This window comes from Ambystoma mexicanum, chromosome 5p, assembly GCF_040938575.1.
Source record: "Ambystoma mexicanum isolate Mex_15411 chromosome 5p, UKY_AmexF1_1, whole genome shotgun sequence".
Lineage (NCBI taxonomy): Eukaryota > Metazoa > Chordata > Amphibia > Caudata > Ambystomatidae > Ambystoma > Ambystoma mexicanum.
In genome coordinates this window covers 1,193,481,106-1,193,501,437 of record NC_090930.1, presented here as the reverse complement: position 1 = coordinate 1,193,501,437, position 20,332 = coordinate 1,193,481,106, and the positions used below count along the sequence as shown (strand labels likewise).

At 44.9% G+C, this 20,332-nt stretch overlaps 1 protein-coding gene across 3 annotated transcripts in view; it reads right to left on the bottom strand.

Moving 5' to 3' along the window:
• Nucleotides 1-20,332, bottom strand: part of CDH20 (cadherin 20) — a 1,428,111-nt gene that overhangs the window by 218,096 nt on the left and 1,189,683 nt on the right. The window lies entirely within an intron of this gene.

The window sequence follows — 20,332 nt, the reverse complement described above, 5'->3', positions numbered from 1 at the left end:
TTGCGATTTATCCGAGGCAGAACTTTCTGTGTATCCCGTGAAATCTCAGCTCATTAAGGTGATCTTTTGTTTGTTTGTTTGTTTATTTATATCGCGCACCGAACCCTGAGGTATCTGGGCGCATTTACACAGTTTATTTTTAAAACAAAATGGCTTTTCAAATGCCTTGTGTTTTACCATTAGCACCGCTATTTGCCCAAACAGGACTTTATACCTATGCCGTAAATATCCCATGAAATCCTGAATCATGATACGATGGTATTTCAAAAGAAGGAGATGTTTCAAATACTTCTTTTTACCAACAACACACTGTGCAAAATAAGGCCTTTTGCAGCTTATTCTACTGACCACTGTGCTCAAGGAACCGCATTATAAAAAGAAAAACAACCCCAGGCCATTGCTGGCATCAAATACACACCTTGTTGCTTTATATTTGACTGACGTTGCGCCAGTCCTTGGGGAGGTCTACTGGGCTTTGCAAAGTGCAATCAATTATACCGGCTAATTGTGAGAGAAAATAAAACTCTTTTTCGAGAGCCGAAAGGCAGGCTAATACAGATTCAGTTTTATCAAAAGAGACATCCCTCCCAGCTCAAGGTGACACACCTGTCAGAAGCCCTGCCGAGTGGCAGACACAAATGAGATGTGCCTGCCCTCACTGCCAGAAGGAAGAGGCAGGGCAAACAACGGGATCTTCCCTCTCCAATTTCACTGGATGACAATTTGTATGGTTTAGAGTTTATATGAAGTAAACTGACCATACCTCGCGATAGGGGGTGGGAAAAAGTAATTGAGACACATTATGGGCCTGATTCATGGAATTATTTGCACGGAAAATAGGGAACATGCGTGCCAAACTGCGTGCGTAATCACGTTCGTCGATTCATGGAATCAAATGCGCTGGATTTTCCTTGGACTTGCGTGGAGTTCGCGCAGGCTTTGCACATTTCTGCGAGCCGTTGAGCACCTGGTGCGAGACAACACGCCGAGCGTGGGCATAGCTTGTGCAGAGTGCTGGGTAAGGGAGCAGAAAACAGACAATGGGAAGGAATGTGCAAAAAAGTGGCCTTTCCGAAGGATGGTCCGCAGGCAGTCCTTCGCATGCCCACAATTGTGCCAAACGACACGTATTCATGGAACCACCGGCGAAGCCTCTCAGCATAGAAATGGGCGCACAAATCCCTCGATCTCTATGCCACCCGAAGGCAGGCGTAAAGACACTTGCGCATAGGAATGGGTTTGCATGTTGGATTCCGGGGTGCATGTACGCAACCAGGGTTCTGATCTAACTTAGGGGTGCGCATACGCAGTGTAGCGGGGGGCAGGAACAGTTTACGGGGGTTCGCACGCAGATTTTCCAAGTTGCAAATTTTCATGCGCATGTTTTCGGGGTGCCAGCAACAGTTATGGGGGACCTTACGCAAGGTTTCTGAGATGCAGGCCTGCTCGTGGGGGATCCCACGCACTGTTTGAAGGGTGCGTGTATTCGTGCTTGGGGAAGCATGCAAAGGTAACTGTTCTGGCTGGTTATGCTACTTGCAACAAGCTCCAGTCCAGCATCAACTCCCATGAGAGAGGGCAGGAGCCCGTCCCCCAGGACCTTCGTCCCAGCTTCAGGAGAAGCAACCGTCCATAACGAGAGAGATCGGAAGGCGAGCCTGCCTTTACTCGCGATCGCCTAATATGAGCGCAATATATCTAATTTAGCAAGCACTGCTTAATGTACCACATCTACGAAATTCATAATCTGCTTCACGGCACAAGATTGCTGAATTCGTATTGACCATCTTGTAAAACAAGCAGCCACCTTTGGATCTTTAAAATGGCAGCTGCGTTCACACCGTTGTGCTAACTGGCCTCTCTGTTCCTTCATGCTGCCTTCCCATTGGCATATTGATCCTATTTTGGCCAATAGGAAGCACAAGCAGGCGGAAGCCGGACCTGCATCCTAAGGGCCTCATCACAAGGGCCTGTCCGTGCCACTTGCAACGAGCTCCAGTCCAGCATTAGCTCCCACGAGAGAGGGCAGGAGCCCGTCCCCCAGGACCATCGTCCCGGCTTCAGGAGAAGCGACCGTCCATAACGGGTGAGATTGGAAGGCGAGCCTGCCTTTACTCGGCATCTCCTAATATGAGCGCAATAGATCTTATTTAGCGAGCACTGCACTGCTCAATGTACCACATCTACATTAATGCCGCTTGTCATCATTAGTTCTATGCAATTTGCAGCCAGTTGGACATAGATCCGAGCACAGCTCCTCTTGCTAGTTACTGACTTTCTTTCTTGTGTCGCATCTCAAATCTTAACCTAAGTTTGCCTAGTCAAGAACTTGCTCACCTGCATAATTACGCGCCTTATTTTTGTACTTACCTCAGTCCTTCCGCTGAAAATGGCACCATTGGCACTAGCAGCTACTGACAAGGCGGAGAGTCATGACTCTCAGGTACCTTCCCTTGGCCACCACATCAGGGCTAGCAATCCTAGTATCTCCTTATCAATGTCCAGGTCACTACCGCCTTGCGATATGATTACACCAACCAGATTGCTGCGTCCCTGCCACCTAGAGATTACTAAACACAACTTTATCATGATCCGGTGGTAAACCCATGGGACCGAGTGATGGTAATGGTAAACTAGTTTGGTAATAATTTCAACTGAATTGTCGCCAAAGTCATAAGGACGCCCATTGTTTTTAAAAGTAAGAAAAGGCCATTTGTTAACCCACGTTGGCTAGTGTTGTTTGCTTTATTTACATTCATGAATGAGGGTACTTTTTCCTAAGGAGAATTGTTTTTTTGCTTACCGGTTCCCCAACACTCCCTCACGGCGTCGGATTGTTCAATGATGTCGCAAAGGTCCCCAGTTCTCAGAACACTGCTTGGAGAGTAGTCAATGCATCATTTACACGAAGCACTGGCACTACATTTGCTGCCAATAAAAGCTGCCTTGTCCATAAAGTCGAATCTGAAGATCTGTGTGATGCTGAAAACAGACTCCCGGAATCCCGTGAAATACCACTAATGCTGGCAAAACCTGCACCAGAAAAAGGGTGGCGCTCGGGCAGCTCGGAACGCAGTGATCTCTTCAGAGATCGGACAGGGACTGAGGTGCTTAGAGTTGTCCACTTCTCTAGTAGGACAGATGGAGAAAACGAAATCGTCGACTGGGCGGTTGTATTTGGGAATTACCATTGATTATGAATGACCGATACCTGTGTGGTGTTTATACGGCCCATTTTTAACTCGACTTCCACATCATGGTGAATATGTCTACATGAGCTTCCAAGCCGGTAAGATGGCTCAGTGGTTATACGCTAGTTGCTGTGGTCTGTGTTTGATCTGCAGGTTCTAGGTTTGAATCCCAGAAACGCCAACACTGCCTTTAATCTTACCTAGGTTGATAAATGATTATTCATTGGGTAATAATATTAATGTAAGTAAACTTCTCCTATGTAAAGCGCTATATAAAAAACACATTATTATAGGTCATTATGGACATACAGTTACATCACAGGAGTCTCCATGGTGTCTGCTCTCTGGGGATCCCTCCGTTCCTTCCAACAGTTCACCTCGTCAGTATCTGCTCTGTGGGGTCTTGTAATATCTTGGTACCTGAAGTAACACCCGGACCAGCAGGTAAGATATTTGTAGGTTTATTGTATGTTAGTTTCCAGGAACAACATCGGCATGTCCCACCTAGCCAGAAGAGCTCTCAACTGTAAACCTTAGAACCAGCTTTCAGAGCATAACTTCCCCAACACCCCACACACTCTGACATCACTACATTCCATACAACAGTGATGTCACCACCTCACCTGAGATACACATTACAACAGGTCTCTAATGACAGGTTTAGAACATGGAACAACATGGTTTGGAAGTTTAGCAATAAATGGTACATTCTCCTGGAAACTGAGCATTCTCACGAGAACTTAAAGGGGACACTTTTGTTATATGTTGCTCGATCTACATAGCATCTCTTTCCCGCCCACTGTCTATATTTAGCAGACGTGTGCATGTCTGGATTTATATATTGAATGTGTATTCCTTTTACCTTACACTTATGGTTTAACTTAAGTTTTTTATGGAAACATTATTTTGCTTACTTTTTAATCAAAAAGAGCAGTGCAGTAGACGCTTTGCTATCTGGCACCTCATTAACCAGAACATTCTATTAAGAGTCTTCTCCCATTGCCGTTAATAGAACGGTTCAGGTAAATGTAAATGCTGGAAAGTGGCATTTCTAAGCTGGATAACTAAATGTCTAGATGGTACATTGCCAATAAACGTATTGTAATTGGTTATTTGCACTTAATACCCAGAGGTTTCTGAGCACAGACCCGGGGATCAAACCTGAGTTGCTCCGCGTCGTCTAGCTTCCAAGTCGAGCGCGTTGCCCCTGAGCTGTCCTCCCGAGAGGAAAGCTTTGTAACCCAGCCTTTTTACCCTGCTTTCCGGCTCTCCGTCACCCAGATAACAGGCACCTGGCTATCTGGCACACTTGCTTATCCTGCATCATTGGGTTCCCAATGATGTAGGAGGAAGAAGCGTTCACTGTACTTTCTTCTGCCAATGCTTGAGCTAAATAAGGAATAAAGCATAGGCAGCCTTTTTTGCTTTGCAGCTTTTTAGAATCTTAATGTGTATGTTTATTTGGGTCAGGAATCCAGACAAAAAAAGAATGTACTACAGTGCGCCCCTATGGCAGGCCTAGTTGAACATTCGGTCCGAAGATGTCGCCGAGACCGAGCCGCGTCACTATGGTGAATGGGGTTGAGAGCCTAAAATTCGGTTTTTAAATTCATGCAAAACATCAAGACAAGAAACAACTCCTGAAGTAGGCAGTAAATAAACAATAAGGGCTAGCATGAATAATACAGTGCAGGCAAGCTTCAAGAGCAACATTCTTTTGCTCACACTTGCTTTTAATCTGAGCCATGAAATCTACATTTTTGGTTTGCTGTCCAAAATGACTAAACAGCATTAGTCTATGGAAGCTCCCGCAGCACAGTACCCACCCTGGGACTCATTACACATTCGTTGCTATGGGAAAAATGACAGTGGAATGGTGGTAATGGAAATAATGCCACTTTCCTGCTACGTTTCCGCACCGCCAAACTCCAAGTCTGGGGGTGAAGCGCAGGATTTACCTCCAGCAGACAGTTGGGGCTAAATCCTCAGCTTTACCACCAAGAATGAGTGGATTTACGGCAGTGGAATTATCGCGCGGAGTAAACAAACATAAATCTCCATGGAGACCTATGGTCCCCAAACAGGAAATGGGGATTAATGCTGCCTTACCACCAACTCATAATCCGGTGGTACATGCCAATAATGGTAAATGAGCTTAGAGGTAATTCTGCAGAAAAATCAAAAGGATTACCACCAAATTCGTGGCCAGGTCCAATGTCTCTTGAAGACCATCCATGGAAGGCCAATGTCTCTTGAAGACAATCCATGGAAGGCCATTATATCTGTAAGACACGTTGCTCAGCACAAACTGAGACGGAAACCCATGAGCAAAAAAGCGAGCACCAACATCGGTGATGCCCTCAATCTCATTTTCTTTGCCTTGATAGGTGGTCACAAAAGGTGTTCATGTTAAAAGCTAGACTGATGCAAGTTCTATGGCGCAAGCGGGTGGTACCCTGATTGACTGTGGTCGTGGAATGGGTCCAGGTTACAATATTGTTGGCATGGATAGACAAGCAGGAAGGTTGAACTGAGGTGTCCTCAGTGTCGGCAGCTGGCTTGGAGGAGACCACTGTGTAGTTGGCAGCGTTCATGGCTGAGCAGCCCCCAGGTTCCAGTTCTTTACATGCAAACCATCTGCTAGAAGATGCTGGAAGATTCGAGTTCCCATTGAACTGCTCCAAAACCGCTATGGTGGTGATCTGGCAATTGTTAATTGCAGCTCTGCTCGGAAAGTGGAGGAGTGTGGTTTTTAGTTAGATATATGGGAAGATGAGTGTGAAATCGGAGGTGTTGATGAATGGAGGCCAGAAGTACCCAAGGCCTGAGTGCTGATATAGTTCTATGTGGTTTGGTGGTGACAGGTGGGTAGGTGTTTTATCTGGGGGGGCGCTTAGGATCTGATAAATAACAACGCTGTGAGAGAGGGTTAGCCAGTGGCTTGGGACATGTAGTCAGGGCTCGAGTCCTAAATTAAAAAGTGGGGGGACGGCGACGTCACAAAAAGTGAATATAGGAGACATTTAATGATGGCTTTGTGCAGACTTCTTCTGGTGTTTCGGCTAATAGTGTCGCCTTGCAACCGCGTGACCCGGGTTCGAGTCCCAGCTGTGCATCTGCGCACGTTAAATCAATTAATATTTCTAATTCCTTAAAAAGACAGGGGGGACAGCATCCACCCTCTCAAAAAAATGAGAGGACGCCGTTCACCCGCGTGGTCCCTCGACTTGAGCCCTGAGTGTGATAGAGATAAAGATGCAAGTGTTGCCATGACTCTGTCAAAGTTAATGTGGCATTGGTAGGCATGAGGTTGCCGTGTGCAAGATGGCCTGTGTGTATTGTGTATGGTGGCAGGAAATTGAGAGTTGGGTAGCTGGGGGAAAGGGATTTCAGGATTAGTGATGAGTCTTGCTATGGAGTCTTTGTACTTATATTGAACCATTAAGGAGACTTCTCGTCAGCTGTTGATCCTTGGATGTTTTCTTTTAGCTGTGTTGTTCTCCAGGGGGAATGAGTGTTCCATTTTAAGGCAAGAGTAGGGGATGAGAACACATCTCAGTTCCATGTCCTCCGTTTATTGACATAACACAACATCTAACGGCTGCATCTAATTAGGACAGGGCTGATCCAGCAATGCTGTCCTGTTAAAGTAACAAGAAGGTATTGAGTGACGTGTCACAAAAAGCAGCATGCTCCTTTGTGCTCCCACCACTCCAAGGTAAGCATATAGTTAAAAGGATCCAGTAGAATACCGCCAATGAAGTGTTAGTTGTGTTTCACTGTGGTGGGCACCCTCTGTAGGGGGTGGTGAAACACTGCATCTGGTGCACTGTAAATGGACAGAACACTGGAAATGAATCCTTCCTGTGGAACACAGGTTCCTGCAGGGACACTGTCTAGGCCGTGGTTATTGAAGAAGCTGGTTGTCCATGAGCCAATACTTTGAAACCTTGGTGTTCCCAAGTGGCATTGGGGTAACACATACCCCTGCAGCCCTGCAGTGCAGTGGGACCACACCATTCCAGGGCACTACGATTGGCCCAGGGCTGAGTTGCCTCTGGCTAGTGGGGATCTGCTATATTTTGTAGGGGGGCACCTACTTTTGTGTTATGCCATTGTATTCTGGATACCACCTACATATACGTTGACCCTTCCAATTGTAAAGAGCTGAATAATTTAAACGCGTCACAATGTACTTGCTCTTGAATGGTATCACAGGGGTCCACTGCAAAAGTCTAGTTAGTCAACCTTTCTATGGAAATGACGAATGAGGGCCATCTCCTCTTTGTGCAGCTTTGTAGTAGGGGTGTGTTTGTGTGGGTGGTGGCATTACCTATGAAAACATATCCACTTATTCAGATCATAAGATGTGTGTGCATAAGGTTACTCAGAGACAACACCGCTGTGGCCCTAGAACAACCATATGCAACAAGTCACTCAATTTGGACAGCCTGGCAGTGCTGCACACACGGCACAATGGTGAGTACATATGGGATAAATCCTACATACTTGACCAACAACCGGGTGCCATTCGAGGAGAACACTTGATTAGGTAAGTCTCAGTCAGAATCAATCAGCAACCTACAATATAGGTCTAGGTGGGAATTCCCAATAGAACTCGGGCTGCCGATGTACCTTTGGTGCACTAAAGCGAGAAATATAGACAAGCAATATAAAGTACACTGATTATATGAAAGAGGGATGCAGAATTGGACAAATATGTCACAAACTGCCATACTTTTGAAGACAATCTTTCTAGGTAAGGATAGACATATACTCATGATTCTGATGCCTTTGCGTATCTTTTTACAGAATCAAGATACATTACTGTTATATGCAAAACAGAGTGTGCTCTCAATCAATTAAGAAAATTTAACAATGCAGAAGAAATATTGACACATGTAAGGAATCGTTAAACATAACAAACAACAAAATATTGCAAGATGAAATCTGTATATTATGTGAGAAAACAAAAAATGTGAGTGAAGTTACCAGTGATAAATTATTTAACAGAAGTTCATTTTTCTGACTAGTTCATATCAACAAAGTTAAACTCAATCCTGTATTAGCAGATGCTTCTTTCTTCAAGACATGACCATTTTCCTGAAAGACAATTATTTTGAATGCAATGGCCACTTCTATAAACAAATAAAACGTACGGCCATGGGAGCAGGTTTTGCTCCAAGTCTAGCAATTGTATATATAGAGATCTTTGAAAAGACATTCATTTTTTCAGCAATGAACCCCTATAAAGAACACATATCAATGTGGAGATGCTACATAGATAATGTACTTGTAATTTGGACAGGGAATATTGACCAATTTAACACATTCTCTGAATGGCTAAATAACTGTAACCACAACATTCAATTCATAAAGGACCAAAGGGATTCTGAGATTAACTTTCTGGATATCCTGATCAAGTACCTTGACAGCACTTCACAATTTGATCTATATAGGAAACCTACGGATCGGGACACATTGTCACATGACAAGAGTTTCAACCAGCGTGCCCTGAAACGTAATCTCCCCTTTGGATAATACCTCCGGATTAGACGTAGCTCCCTCAGAGACTTTAAGACACAAGCATAATTACTTGATGATAGATTAAGAATGCGAGGATACCAACACAACTAATCCATACAAGCAGGAAAGGCACATACCTAGAGAGACAACACTAACTCCCAATAATAGCAATATCTTTGGAAAAATGTTATTTTGTGTATCAACATTCAACACTCATACTGAAAATATGAAAAGAATAGTCATACAGTTCTGGCCTCTTATTCAACAGAGCATCCCATATGTATCCACCCCTCTTTTTACACTAAAAAGAGGTAAACATATAACAGAGGAACTTGTCAACTCTCGTTACAGGCCAGATAATGTAATTATATCCCTAAACCCAGCCAAGTTACATTAACCTTCTGGAGGAAGTTCTGTAATGCACATGTACCAAACCAATTAAGTCATTCATGATACATGACAGAAGGTGGGAGCTATATGGCCACACTAACTGCAAACCTGCTGGGGTAATCTACTGCATTCAATGTCTGTGTGCATTCCATTACACTGGTTAAAGATCACGTGAAGAAGACACACAGATCTCAGAACACAGATCCTGCATCAGATGCAAAACCATGTCGGCCCCCTTGGTACAACACTGCCTGGATAGAGGGCACACTGAGAATGATTTGGTAGGTTGTAGACTGAGGGCCTGATTCTAATGTCGGAGTTAAGTACCAAAAAGGTCAGAGAAAGCGTTAACAACTTTTTCTGTACTTAAGACCTATTCTGAAGGTGGCGCATTCTTCTGAAGTCAGAATGAATGCGTCACTTTCAGAATATATGTGGCAGTTGCTAGGATGGGTGAGGAATCAACTTATCAACCGCCACATTCGGTACCTGCCATTTATCATGGGTATTCTTGAGGCACTCCTCCACTTTATAATCTGCGTTAAAGTGGTGCAGATATACAGTACCATTTCAGTGCCAGTATTGTCAAGGAGTGCCACAGGAAGTCGCTTCACAGTCACACATTTTAAGAGGATCGCTGTAATCCACGCAAGGCAAGGAATGGCCTGAATATTGCTGAGGACACGTGTTTAAAGTTGATTTCATGAAAAGGGACCCTGTGCTAATTTTTTTTTGTGTCATTTTATTCATATTGTACATGCAATTCTATGGATTGATGACTACGTTTTACTATGTAAGTTTAGCTGATTACATTGTGTGGGTTTAGTTAAGTGTGCCCAGGCCATGTTGATATCTGCATTTGCAATGCACAGCACCAATGTTATCTCAGCAGCACTTTCGTAAAATAATGATTTTGTCGTTATTTCACGAAAGTCCTGCTGAGATTTTCCATTCTGCCTGTTGTCTCCATAAACAGGCGGAATGCAGGCGGTACACTGTCATGCACTCTGAGGACACCCAGGCTCACTTAAGAATAGTGGTGGAGCCTGGGCATCCAGATTTGGCAAAGTGAAGCATGCTCTTCAGCACACTCACTGCACCATCATAAGAATCTGGCCCTGAGTGCAGCAAGATCCTGACATGGGCAGAGCACTGAAATACAAAATAATCCCTTTGGATCTTCAGAATGAGGTCGGATCAGGAAGGGCTAAATGAAAAAATTGAATGGTCACCTCTAGAATCTTTTTATTATCTTTTCCCCATGACTTAGCACACCTTTTCATTCCCCTATATTCACCATTCATGCTCTTAGGGACACCTGCACACATTCAGTGAATTATCAACATTGCTCTTACCCCCCTACTTTAGCAATCTCGCTTTAAAACTCTTTTGCATTAAAGCAGAGCACCCATTATCATGTTAACATTTGCCTTTTTAACAAAAACCGGCTATACACCGTCATGTTGTTATAATCAGCTTTAGTCAGCCAGGCACACAACCATTGGCAGAGATGCGCACCGGCCAGTCCCGAGCCATGACATCATCACGTTATAACATCACTCCCAGCTGCATATATATGCCACAGCCTTTTTTTAAATGGCGGACGTGATTGATGAGACACCAGTAACACGGGTACTGTGAGAAAGGGAAGAGCTACCTTCTCGCTCCACATATACCCACATTTGAGGCTGAATACTTGGCTAGACTCACAAGCAGCTCTGGTGACACGCACTTACTTTTTACATTTCAGGTATCACATGAACTTTGTATGCCACAATAAGCACAGAGGAACATATGTCACCATGATAAATAGCCCACGCGCATCAAGTATGTTGCAGATATTCATCTCCATCCACTGCCTTTAGAAATTACCCTCTTCAAGCTCTCATTTCTATCCCTGACAATTTCTCGCCCCCAGAACCAATAAGCTATCATATCTGTTAGACCATGACTACATGGACAAGAAGGTACATTAACAATATCTTTGTGCCAATCAGTTTTAGCTCAATTCATCAGAGCTATGCACATAAATGTATTACCCTAATTGTTAAATGCAGTTTGTAGTTGGAAACAGAGACATATGATATGATATGATAGGTTATCTATAACGCGCTTAATACCGAGAGGTTTCTAAGCGCGGACCCAGGGATCAAACCTGTGCTGCTCCGTGTTGTCTTGCTTCCCAGGCGAGCATGTTGCCGCCGAGCTATCCTCCCGAGACATACACCCTTCCCCATGATCCCCTTGTGACGGCACGTTCAGGGCAGCCACCTCAGTATATAGGATGGCCTCTTCATTCTTTATTCATGCAGGATGGAAACTCTAAAGCTATGAAGCAAAGCATTATGTCCTGAGGAAGGCAAAGCACATTCACTGTCACTACGCTGAAACGTAGCAAAGAGACATCGTGTGTGTGGCTGCGTCGACACATCCAAATGCAATTCAGCAAAAACCTCTGAAAGCACAGGATCGTTTTTCGACACGGTTGGATACAGCTCAAATGTACTTTAGCAGATAAAGCCTAAATGCATTCCAGCAAGAACTTCTAGATGCAGAGGATCATTTTTGACCCTGTTGGACACAGTTCAAATGCACTTTAGTAAGCATTTCTGAAAACACAAATGGCGCTTTTACACTGTTGAGATGAACTCTCTAGTTGACGGGGACAATAACTCTCTAGTGACAGTGAATAATATTGCCCTATTGTATTTTAGGAGAAACTTCTGCTAACACAGGACTGTGTTTAACTTTGTTTCTACGAACTCTTCAGAGAAATGAACTCCTGTTAAATAATTAATCATTGCTAACTTCACATTGATTTTTTGTTTTCTCACGTGAAATACAGATCTGATCTTGCAATGTTTCTTCCTTTTTGTATGTTTAACGATTCCTTACGTGTGGTATTATTTCCTCTGTATTGTCACGTTGTCTTAATTGATTGAGAGCACACTTTGTTTGGCATATAACAGTAATATTTGTTGATTCCACACAAAGATACGCAAAGGCATCAGAATCATGAGTATACGTCTATCTTTACCTAGAAAGATTGTCTTCACAAGTGTGTCAGTTTGTGACACCACCCAACCCCCCCATTCTTTAAAATGAACATGATGTTTTTAACGATTAACAGACAGGGGAGCGCTTTATGTATGTTATGTATTATGTGCAAAAAGCAAACATGAGTATTTTCTTATATAGGAACACTGGAATATATTGGTGCAACCATTATGGACATGTATGGTAAGAGCCAGCGTGAAAATGTTTTTGAATGCTTTGGGAAATGCTCCTGTGCATTGTTGGTGACTTGCATCTATTGCATTTTTGGATTGGAGTTACCATACAAAACCAATTGCAAAATGTCTGGCTTTTCACACATTTTTTCACAGAAACTTTGCTGTATAATGTATCATTTGAAACCATTTTTCAAAAATATTTCTCGCCGCGGGGGAGAGTTGCTAGTGAAATCTCCTTGGTTGGTTTGGGCTACCTCTCTGCTGTCAGTCTCATATTCCATCTTGCAATTTTTTATTTGTTTGTATGTTTAACGATTCCTTACGTGAGCCACTGCGTCTTGTGTATTATTTAAGCAATAAGCCCCAGGCAGGGGTGGCATTACCACGTCAGGTAATGCCCCTGGGCCTATAGCAGAGGCGTTGCTAAGGGGGGGCTAAGGGGCTATAGCCCCTGGTCTTTTGGTTGTAGCCCTGGATAGAATCCCAGGAGCTACAACCAAAAGGCTAGCTAGCCCCTAGTCCCGACAGTCCCCGACATTAGCGTAGCCCCGGGTCTTGTCCAGACCTAGCAATACCCCTGGCCTATAGTTACATACCCGAGGGAAGCAAGGGTCTTAACGAAGGACCCAGGTCATTACCTGAAGTAGTAATGCTCACCCTGCTCGGGACTTATTGCTATTAGTATCCTGGCCCGTATGACCGGGGTACTAAAAGCATATTTTTTTCTGTTCCGAAACGCTGCGGCGTTTCGGAATAGAAAAAAAAAGAACAAAAAATGGCCACTGGGGAAGGAAAAGCAAAGTTTTTTTCCGTTTCCATGGCGGCCATTGAAAACAATAAAAAAAGTAAACAAACAAAATGGCCACCATGGAAAGGGAGAAGGGACTGCCATTAAAAAAAAAGGAAAAAAGGAAACAACAAAATGGCTGCCATGGAAAGGAAGAAGGGACTTCGTGTAGTCCCTTCTTCCTTTCCATTGTGGCCTGTTGCAGATCGGGAGCGGACACACTGGAGACAGATGTGTTTCCAGCACGTTCGCTCCAGAAAAGCAGGTAAGTGTGGGGGAAGGGAAATGTGGGGCAGCAGAGAGGGGAGGAGGGGTAGAAGACTTACCTTATTCCCCAGCGAAGGGAGATGGTGGCCGCCAGTCCTGAGGAGAATCAGGGCGGCAGGATTACTGTCTGGTAATGCCCGCTTTCCCATTGGCTGGGAGGCCACCACAACCCCCTCTTTAGATACTAATACATTGTCTGCATTAGTTGAGAGCACACTTTGTTTTGCATATAACAGTAACATATTTTCATTCTGTAAAAAGATACACAAAGGCATCAGAATCAGAATCATGAGTATACATCTATCCTTTACCTAGAAAGATTGCCTTCACAATTAGGGCAGTTTGTGACCCCCCTCTTTATAATGAACATGAATGATTATCAAGGTTGTTTAATGATTACCAGACAGGACACCACTTTAAGTATGTTTTGTATAGTATACCAGAGCCCTGGCCTGACGTATGGGTGTCCCCACATCGTAACAATATGCTTTGCGCATGATGCCAGTAATGATACTATATGAAAACATGCTGCTTTGCCAATGTATGACAGTGTACTCATGTAAGAAAATACTCCTGTTGGTTTTGCCTTTAAAAGGTTCCATGCTACAATAAGAAAACATCTCCAAACTGGCTGCATAATGTAGCCCAGTCTGGACACATAATAATACTTATCATGTTTGCTTTACCCTAGTTTCCCAGTAAAACATGCCATGCCACAGAAAGAAATATCTAGAATGCCTGCACCAAAATGGCTGTATAGCCACGTAATAACACTTATGATGGTTATTTTATCATAGATGCCCAGAATAAAATGCCATGCCACATCAAGAAATATATAGATTGCCTGCACCAAAATGGCAGTCTAGCCACATAATAACACTTATTCTTACTTTATCATAGATGCCCAGAATAAAAAGGCATGCCACAGTATCTAGACTGGCTGCACTAGTGCCAGTCCAGCTACGTAATAACACATATGGTGCTTCTTTTATCATAGATACCCAGTAAGAAAATGTCATGCCACAGTAACAAATGGCCAGACTGGCTGCACCAAAATGTCAGTCTATCCTCGTAATAATACATCATGCTTGCCTTATCATAGATGCCCAATAACTAATTTCATGACACAATAGGAAATGGCTAGACTTCCTGCCCAAAAATTCCAGTCTAACCACATAATAACACATGTGTACTTTATATTATCAATGGCATTTTTTAATGGTCATCTATGATAGATTACATTTGGTGGCAGCATGTGAGAATGTAGCATTCCACGTGTTGTGCCACAAACCCAAATGAATCACTAGGCTTTATTTCTAAAGTAAAATAAATTCTCTCCATTACCCGCCATTTTGTTTAATAGGTTCAGTGAGCCACGTCTATTTGATCAGATTTTAAGGCAAGGACTGTGGGCAGGCGACATACCGACATGCTTCTAAGCACACGTACTGGAAAATAGTTGACATGTTTTGCCTGAACTGCCAAAACAGTTAGGTGGACCATCTAATAACTATGTAGAGTGCATACCAGACAAAGTTGCAGGAAATAGAGCGTTGTGGGGTGCAGAAGTAGTGGGAAAAGACCTAGTGCTGATCAATGCTGCGAGTATGCATCGGTGACCAGGTTGCTTATGATGACTCTTTCATGGACATGTTGGCATGTTGCAGATAAAATATCACCACCGTTTGTAGTCTGATCATCCAGTAGCTTCTAAATCCCTGCACCCCTTCAACTAAATATAGACTCCAGGTTGACAAGTGCTTGTCAGTGGATATTACAAGAGCAAGCCCACCCGGAGCTCATTTAGTAAGGTGCAAGTCTTTAATGGATGTGGTTTGTTACGAAATGTGTGATGCCAGAACACATGCCACATTTTGAAGGAAGGCTTTCTTGGTTGATTTATTGAGGTTATATATGGTTAAGATAAAAGGGGTGTGCCTATGTTACTGCACAAATCCCTGCACAACCGGAGGATTTTGAGGAGCTGTAACAGAGGCGGAATGAGCATTTTAAATGTGTTGGGGCTTTTGAAGCGAACCCAGTTAAGCTGAGCACATTGTTCTTCTTGAAGGAGAAGAGAAATTAGTTTATATGAGATTTTTCGACTTCTGCGATTTAGACATTTGAGGCTCCCATCCCCCATTGAAGGTACACCTCAATGGAATTAATATCAGCCAGCTCTTTTTTGTAGTTTGAGTTACCTTAAAGGGTGGTTCCCCTGTAGTTTAACAGGGGTCTACCTGCCATTCTAAAACCAGAAGTGGATACATTAGCACTTCTTAGCCTATCACAAAGCTTGCACCACCCCATATCATCCCACACCATCCTGTATCCTACTCTGAGCAGCACCATCCTACTCCACTCTGCAGCCCACACTGGACCCCTTCTGTACTCCTCGAGCGGGGAAAGAGAGGCACAGAGAGGCTCCCTGGGTATCTGAGGATTGGGAGGGAGAACGAACTGGGTAGGGTGGAGGGCCCAAAACACTTCCTTGGGTATGATTGTGTTAAAGACATACAACATGCAACATGAAGGTTGCAACAGTGTTTATATTAATAGAGTGAACCAGAAAATGAGCAACCCCTTCCACTTGCACCAAAATACCAGCACATTGCCAATACACAGCGGCCAGCATGCGCAAACCCCTGAGGCACCAGCACATTGCCAATACACGGCGGCCAGCATGTGCAAACCCCTCAGGCACCAGGACGTTGCCAATACACGGTGGGCCAGCATGCGCAAACCCCTCAGGCACCAGCACGTTGCCAATACACGGCGGCCAGCATGTGCAAACCCCTCAGGCACCAGGACGTTGCCAATACACGGTGGGCCAGCATGCGCAAACCCCTCAGGCACCAGGACATTGCCAATACACGGCGACCAGCATGCGCAAACCCCTCAGGCACCAGCACATTGCCAATACACGGCGGCCAGCATGCGCAAACCCCTCAGGCACCAGGACATTGCCAATACAAGGCGGCCAGCATGCGCAAACCCCTCAGGCACCAGGACATTGCCAATACACGGCGGCCAGCATGCGCAAACCCCTCAGGCACCAGGACATTGCCAATACACGGCGGCCAGCATGTGCAAACCCCTCAGGCACCAGGACATTGCCAATACACGGCGGCCAGCATGCGCAATCCCCTCAGGCACCAGGACATTGCCAATACACGGCGGCCAGCATGCGCAAACCCCTCAGGCACCAGGACATTGCCAATACACGGCGGCCAGCATGCGCAAACCCCTCAGGCACCAGAACATTGCCAATACACGGTGGCCAGCATGCCCAAACCCCTCAGGCACCAGGACATTGCCAATACACGGCGGCCAGCATGCGCAATCCCCTCAGGCACCAGGATATTGCCAATACACGGCGGCCAGCATGCGCAAACCCGTCAGGCACCAGCACATTGCCAATACACGGCTGCCAGCATGCGCAAACCCCTCAGGCACCAGGACATTGCTAATACACGGCTGCCAGCATGCCCAAACCCCTCAGGCACCAGGACATTGCCAATACACGGCGGCCAGCATGCGCAATCCCCTCAGGCACCAGGACATTGCCAATACACGGCGGCCAGCATGCGCAATCCCCTCAGGCACCAGGACATTGCCAATACACGGCTGCCAGCATGCGCAAACCCCTCAGGCACCAGGACATTGCTAATACATGGCTGCCAGCATGCGCAAACCCCTCAGGCACCCCGAGCTCGGGTTCCCTTAGCGAACCCAGTAGGGCCACTGTAATTGCACTTGAGTGTTCTCCGTCGCACTCCGTCCCTATCTGCTCTAATCAGCTTCTTGAGTGCTCCTGCGGTGAGTGACTGTCTGAACCAAGATCCAAACCAACAGCTCTCCATGATAGCATGCATGGTGCTCTTGGCATCCTCTGGGCTGCGGTCCAGGCTCTGGTGTAGGGGCAGAGCAGGGGCCGTGCGCTGAACTCTGGAGCATCCAGCAGCTCTTCAGCTTCTCAGGCACTCTCAATGCCTTGACAGAATGAGCACGTTGCTCACACACATGTTATTTGCTGTCACAAGCCACACTGACTACCTGGCTACCAGTCAGCAGCTTCTGTAACTCTCCCATTCATGTCATGAATGCATGAGGAAGGGTTTATGAAAGGATATACGTTTTGGAGCGAGTGATAGATAGATATCGTACTGTCCACTGGTTTCTTTTCAATGAAACAAGTCCAAAACAGCAGTGGGGGCACCAATCCTTAAAAAGGTAACCCGGGACATATTTGATCCATTTAACGATAGACTGATTCCCCGCCTTCTTTGCCTTGTGGCACTATTGGAGAAAATTACCACTTTTCAACTATATGAGTACATTTAATAGAAGGACATCCTGAATCCCTCACCAAGTTATTTTCCGGCTTCTGAGAGGCACCAAAGCAGCGCTTGTGGCCCTCATGAAAGAGTTATAGTTTCTGATGCATGATGACGGCCTGGTCCCCTTAACTCTTTTGGATCAGTCAGTAGTGCTCCAAACCGTGGATCTTTGCATCCTGTGACACGAGGCGCATGGCACGAGTGGTCTCTCACTATGCTGGCCAGTTCATATATCAGGACTAAGTCCCTAAAGTCTCTTGCCATTTGATCTCAGTTATCCCACCCAGCTTTAAAGATTGTCCCCATGGGATCTGCTGTGCCATTTATATTATTTAACCTTTATTCCACAACACCGGCAGCCATATTTGAGTATTGCTTCAATTGCTTTTGAGCTACTTTGGTGATGTGTTGGTTACATTCCTGAAGGGTTTATTACAGGAGCCCAACATCCTTGTCCTGCAGCTGAGAGCTTAAGAGCAAATCAATTATGAAAGAACATATACTATATTAAATCCTGTAAAACCTGGGTTACTGCCGATTGGCAATTCCCTTGCCTGGGTAATGAGGATTGTTGGCCTTCTGTGATGGTCGGCATCCCACTGCTGGTCTCTGTTGTCGGAAACTTGATCTTTCTGGTTGATTTGGGGATTGCCCCTATTTCTCAGGTGAGCTCCGACATCAAATCTCCTTTCTATCCCTTCAAACATTCAGCAACATTTCTGCCCATATTTCCTTTCTACAAAAAATGTCTTTAGAGTTACTGCTTCCATATCTTTACATTTGACAATAATATCTGTCCTGCCCCCATTCTATCTTCATCCCATAGACTTATGAGCAGGGGTCAATTGCTAAAAATTAAAGTGGAGGGACTAATCAACCAACGCAATGGGATGGGACATCACCAGAAATTAGCATATCAAGGTGAAATATGCACATTTCATAAAATTGGCTTTACATAACCCCCCAAATTGCACAGGACAAATGGCATTTTGCTTTCGTAAAATCAACACACACACAAAACCAAGAGAGGATATTTTCTTCTAATAGTGTTTTTAAAAACGTTAAAAGGTGAGCATGTTTTAAACTCCAAGAACAAATATAAATATTTGCCCTGGAACATGCAGTACCAAAATGGGATATTTCACCTTCAGTTGTCTGTTATTTAGTTATATAGTTGAGTGGTGAAGTGTCCGGCTTGCAAACCCGAGGACTGTGGTTCGATAGGTCGACTTTAATTCATGAATTCAAAGAGGACATTCAATATTTCCCATTTTAGCTGGGGGGGACTGAGCCCACCCTCTGAAAAAAGTGGGTGGACTCCGTCCACCCGCGTGTACCCTCGACTTCAGCCCTGCATATGAGCCACACCAGCATTCATAAGTTAAACTACATGATAAGATTGGGAGATCAGTATGCGCCACATTATACCTGGCCTATTTCTACTAGCTAGAAGTCACAAAGAGAGTGATCTTATTGAGCTGTGTCCTGCCTATTGAGAATTAGATGATGCCTGTACACACTTCCTGTGTCAGACATTGGGAACATATATCCCCTTCCGATACCGTAGACCCCCTGGGCTTCCTTATTGTAACCTACTTGCTGCCACAGTCACCGGCAGGTAGGGCTTTCTCGCTCCAAACTTCTACGGTGTAGAATTTGCTACCTAATATTATCTTTGACATTGGGAAGCCTCTTTTGTTCCAACTCATTGTGTAGCCATGTTTCTTCTTTCAGTAATCATAGCATCTCGCGCCAAGAGCTGGCCCGTGGCCGACGGGCGTTTTTGAAAAGCAGAAGTCAAGCTATCAGAGACTAAACATTTTTTTCTGAGGTGAGCATTGACCTCGGAACTAAGAACCTACATGGGTGCAGTCATTTCATTGTAGAAAATCGGGCAGGAATCTGAGAGAGGCCTTCAGTAACAAGTTACCTTTGAAACAAAGATTGGTAGGCTGGCGAAATCTTGCAACTCGCGGATGCTTTCCCTCGTACGGGCTAGTTCCACTGATCCTTTCCCCCGCCAGGCATTTGGTAGCTTGAAATCTTTGTGGAGACATATCTGGACAAGCGTCACTCCCTACAGGCTAATCTTCATGAAACGTAAGCGTGCAACAGCTAAAGTTCTAAAATCCCTCCGGCAGTTGGTCAGCGGAGATGGAGTGAGTGAGCCTGTGCATCAGTGAAGTTGCTAGGTCTGGAAAAGACCCGGGGCTACGCTGATGTCAGAACTGTTGGGACTGGGGCTAGCTAGTCTTTTGGCTGTAGCTCCTGAGATTCTATCCGGGGCTACAACCAAAAGATCAGGGGCTATAGCCCCCTTGCCCCCCCCTCGCAACGACCCCTGCTGTGCATCCACTCACCTACTGCCCTTCATGGGGAGATTCATCGCCACCATTGGAGGGAACATTGAAGGGGTCTCTGTAAGTTGAGCTGAATACCTCTCTTCAAGATGATGAACACAAATGAATGTATTCAAAAAAAGTGGACAGGAAGTCAGCAATCCGGCATCCGTTTTTTTGAACAGATTAAGTCGACCAAAGAGTCAAATTGGATTGCGTTAACCAACGCAGTGTTTGATGTCTGCGGGTTGTCAGCAAA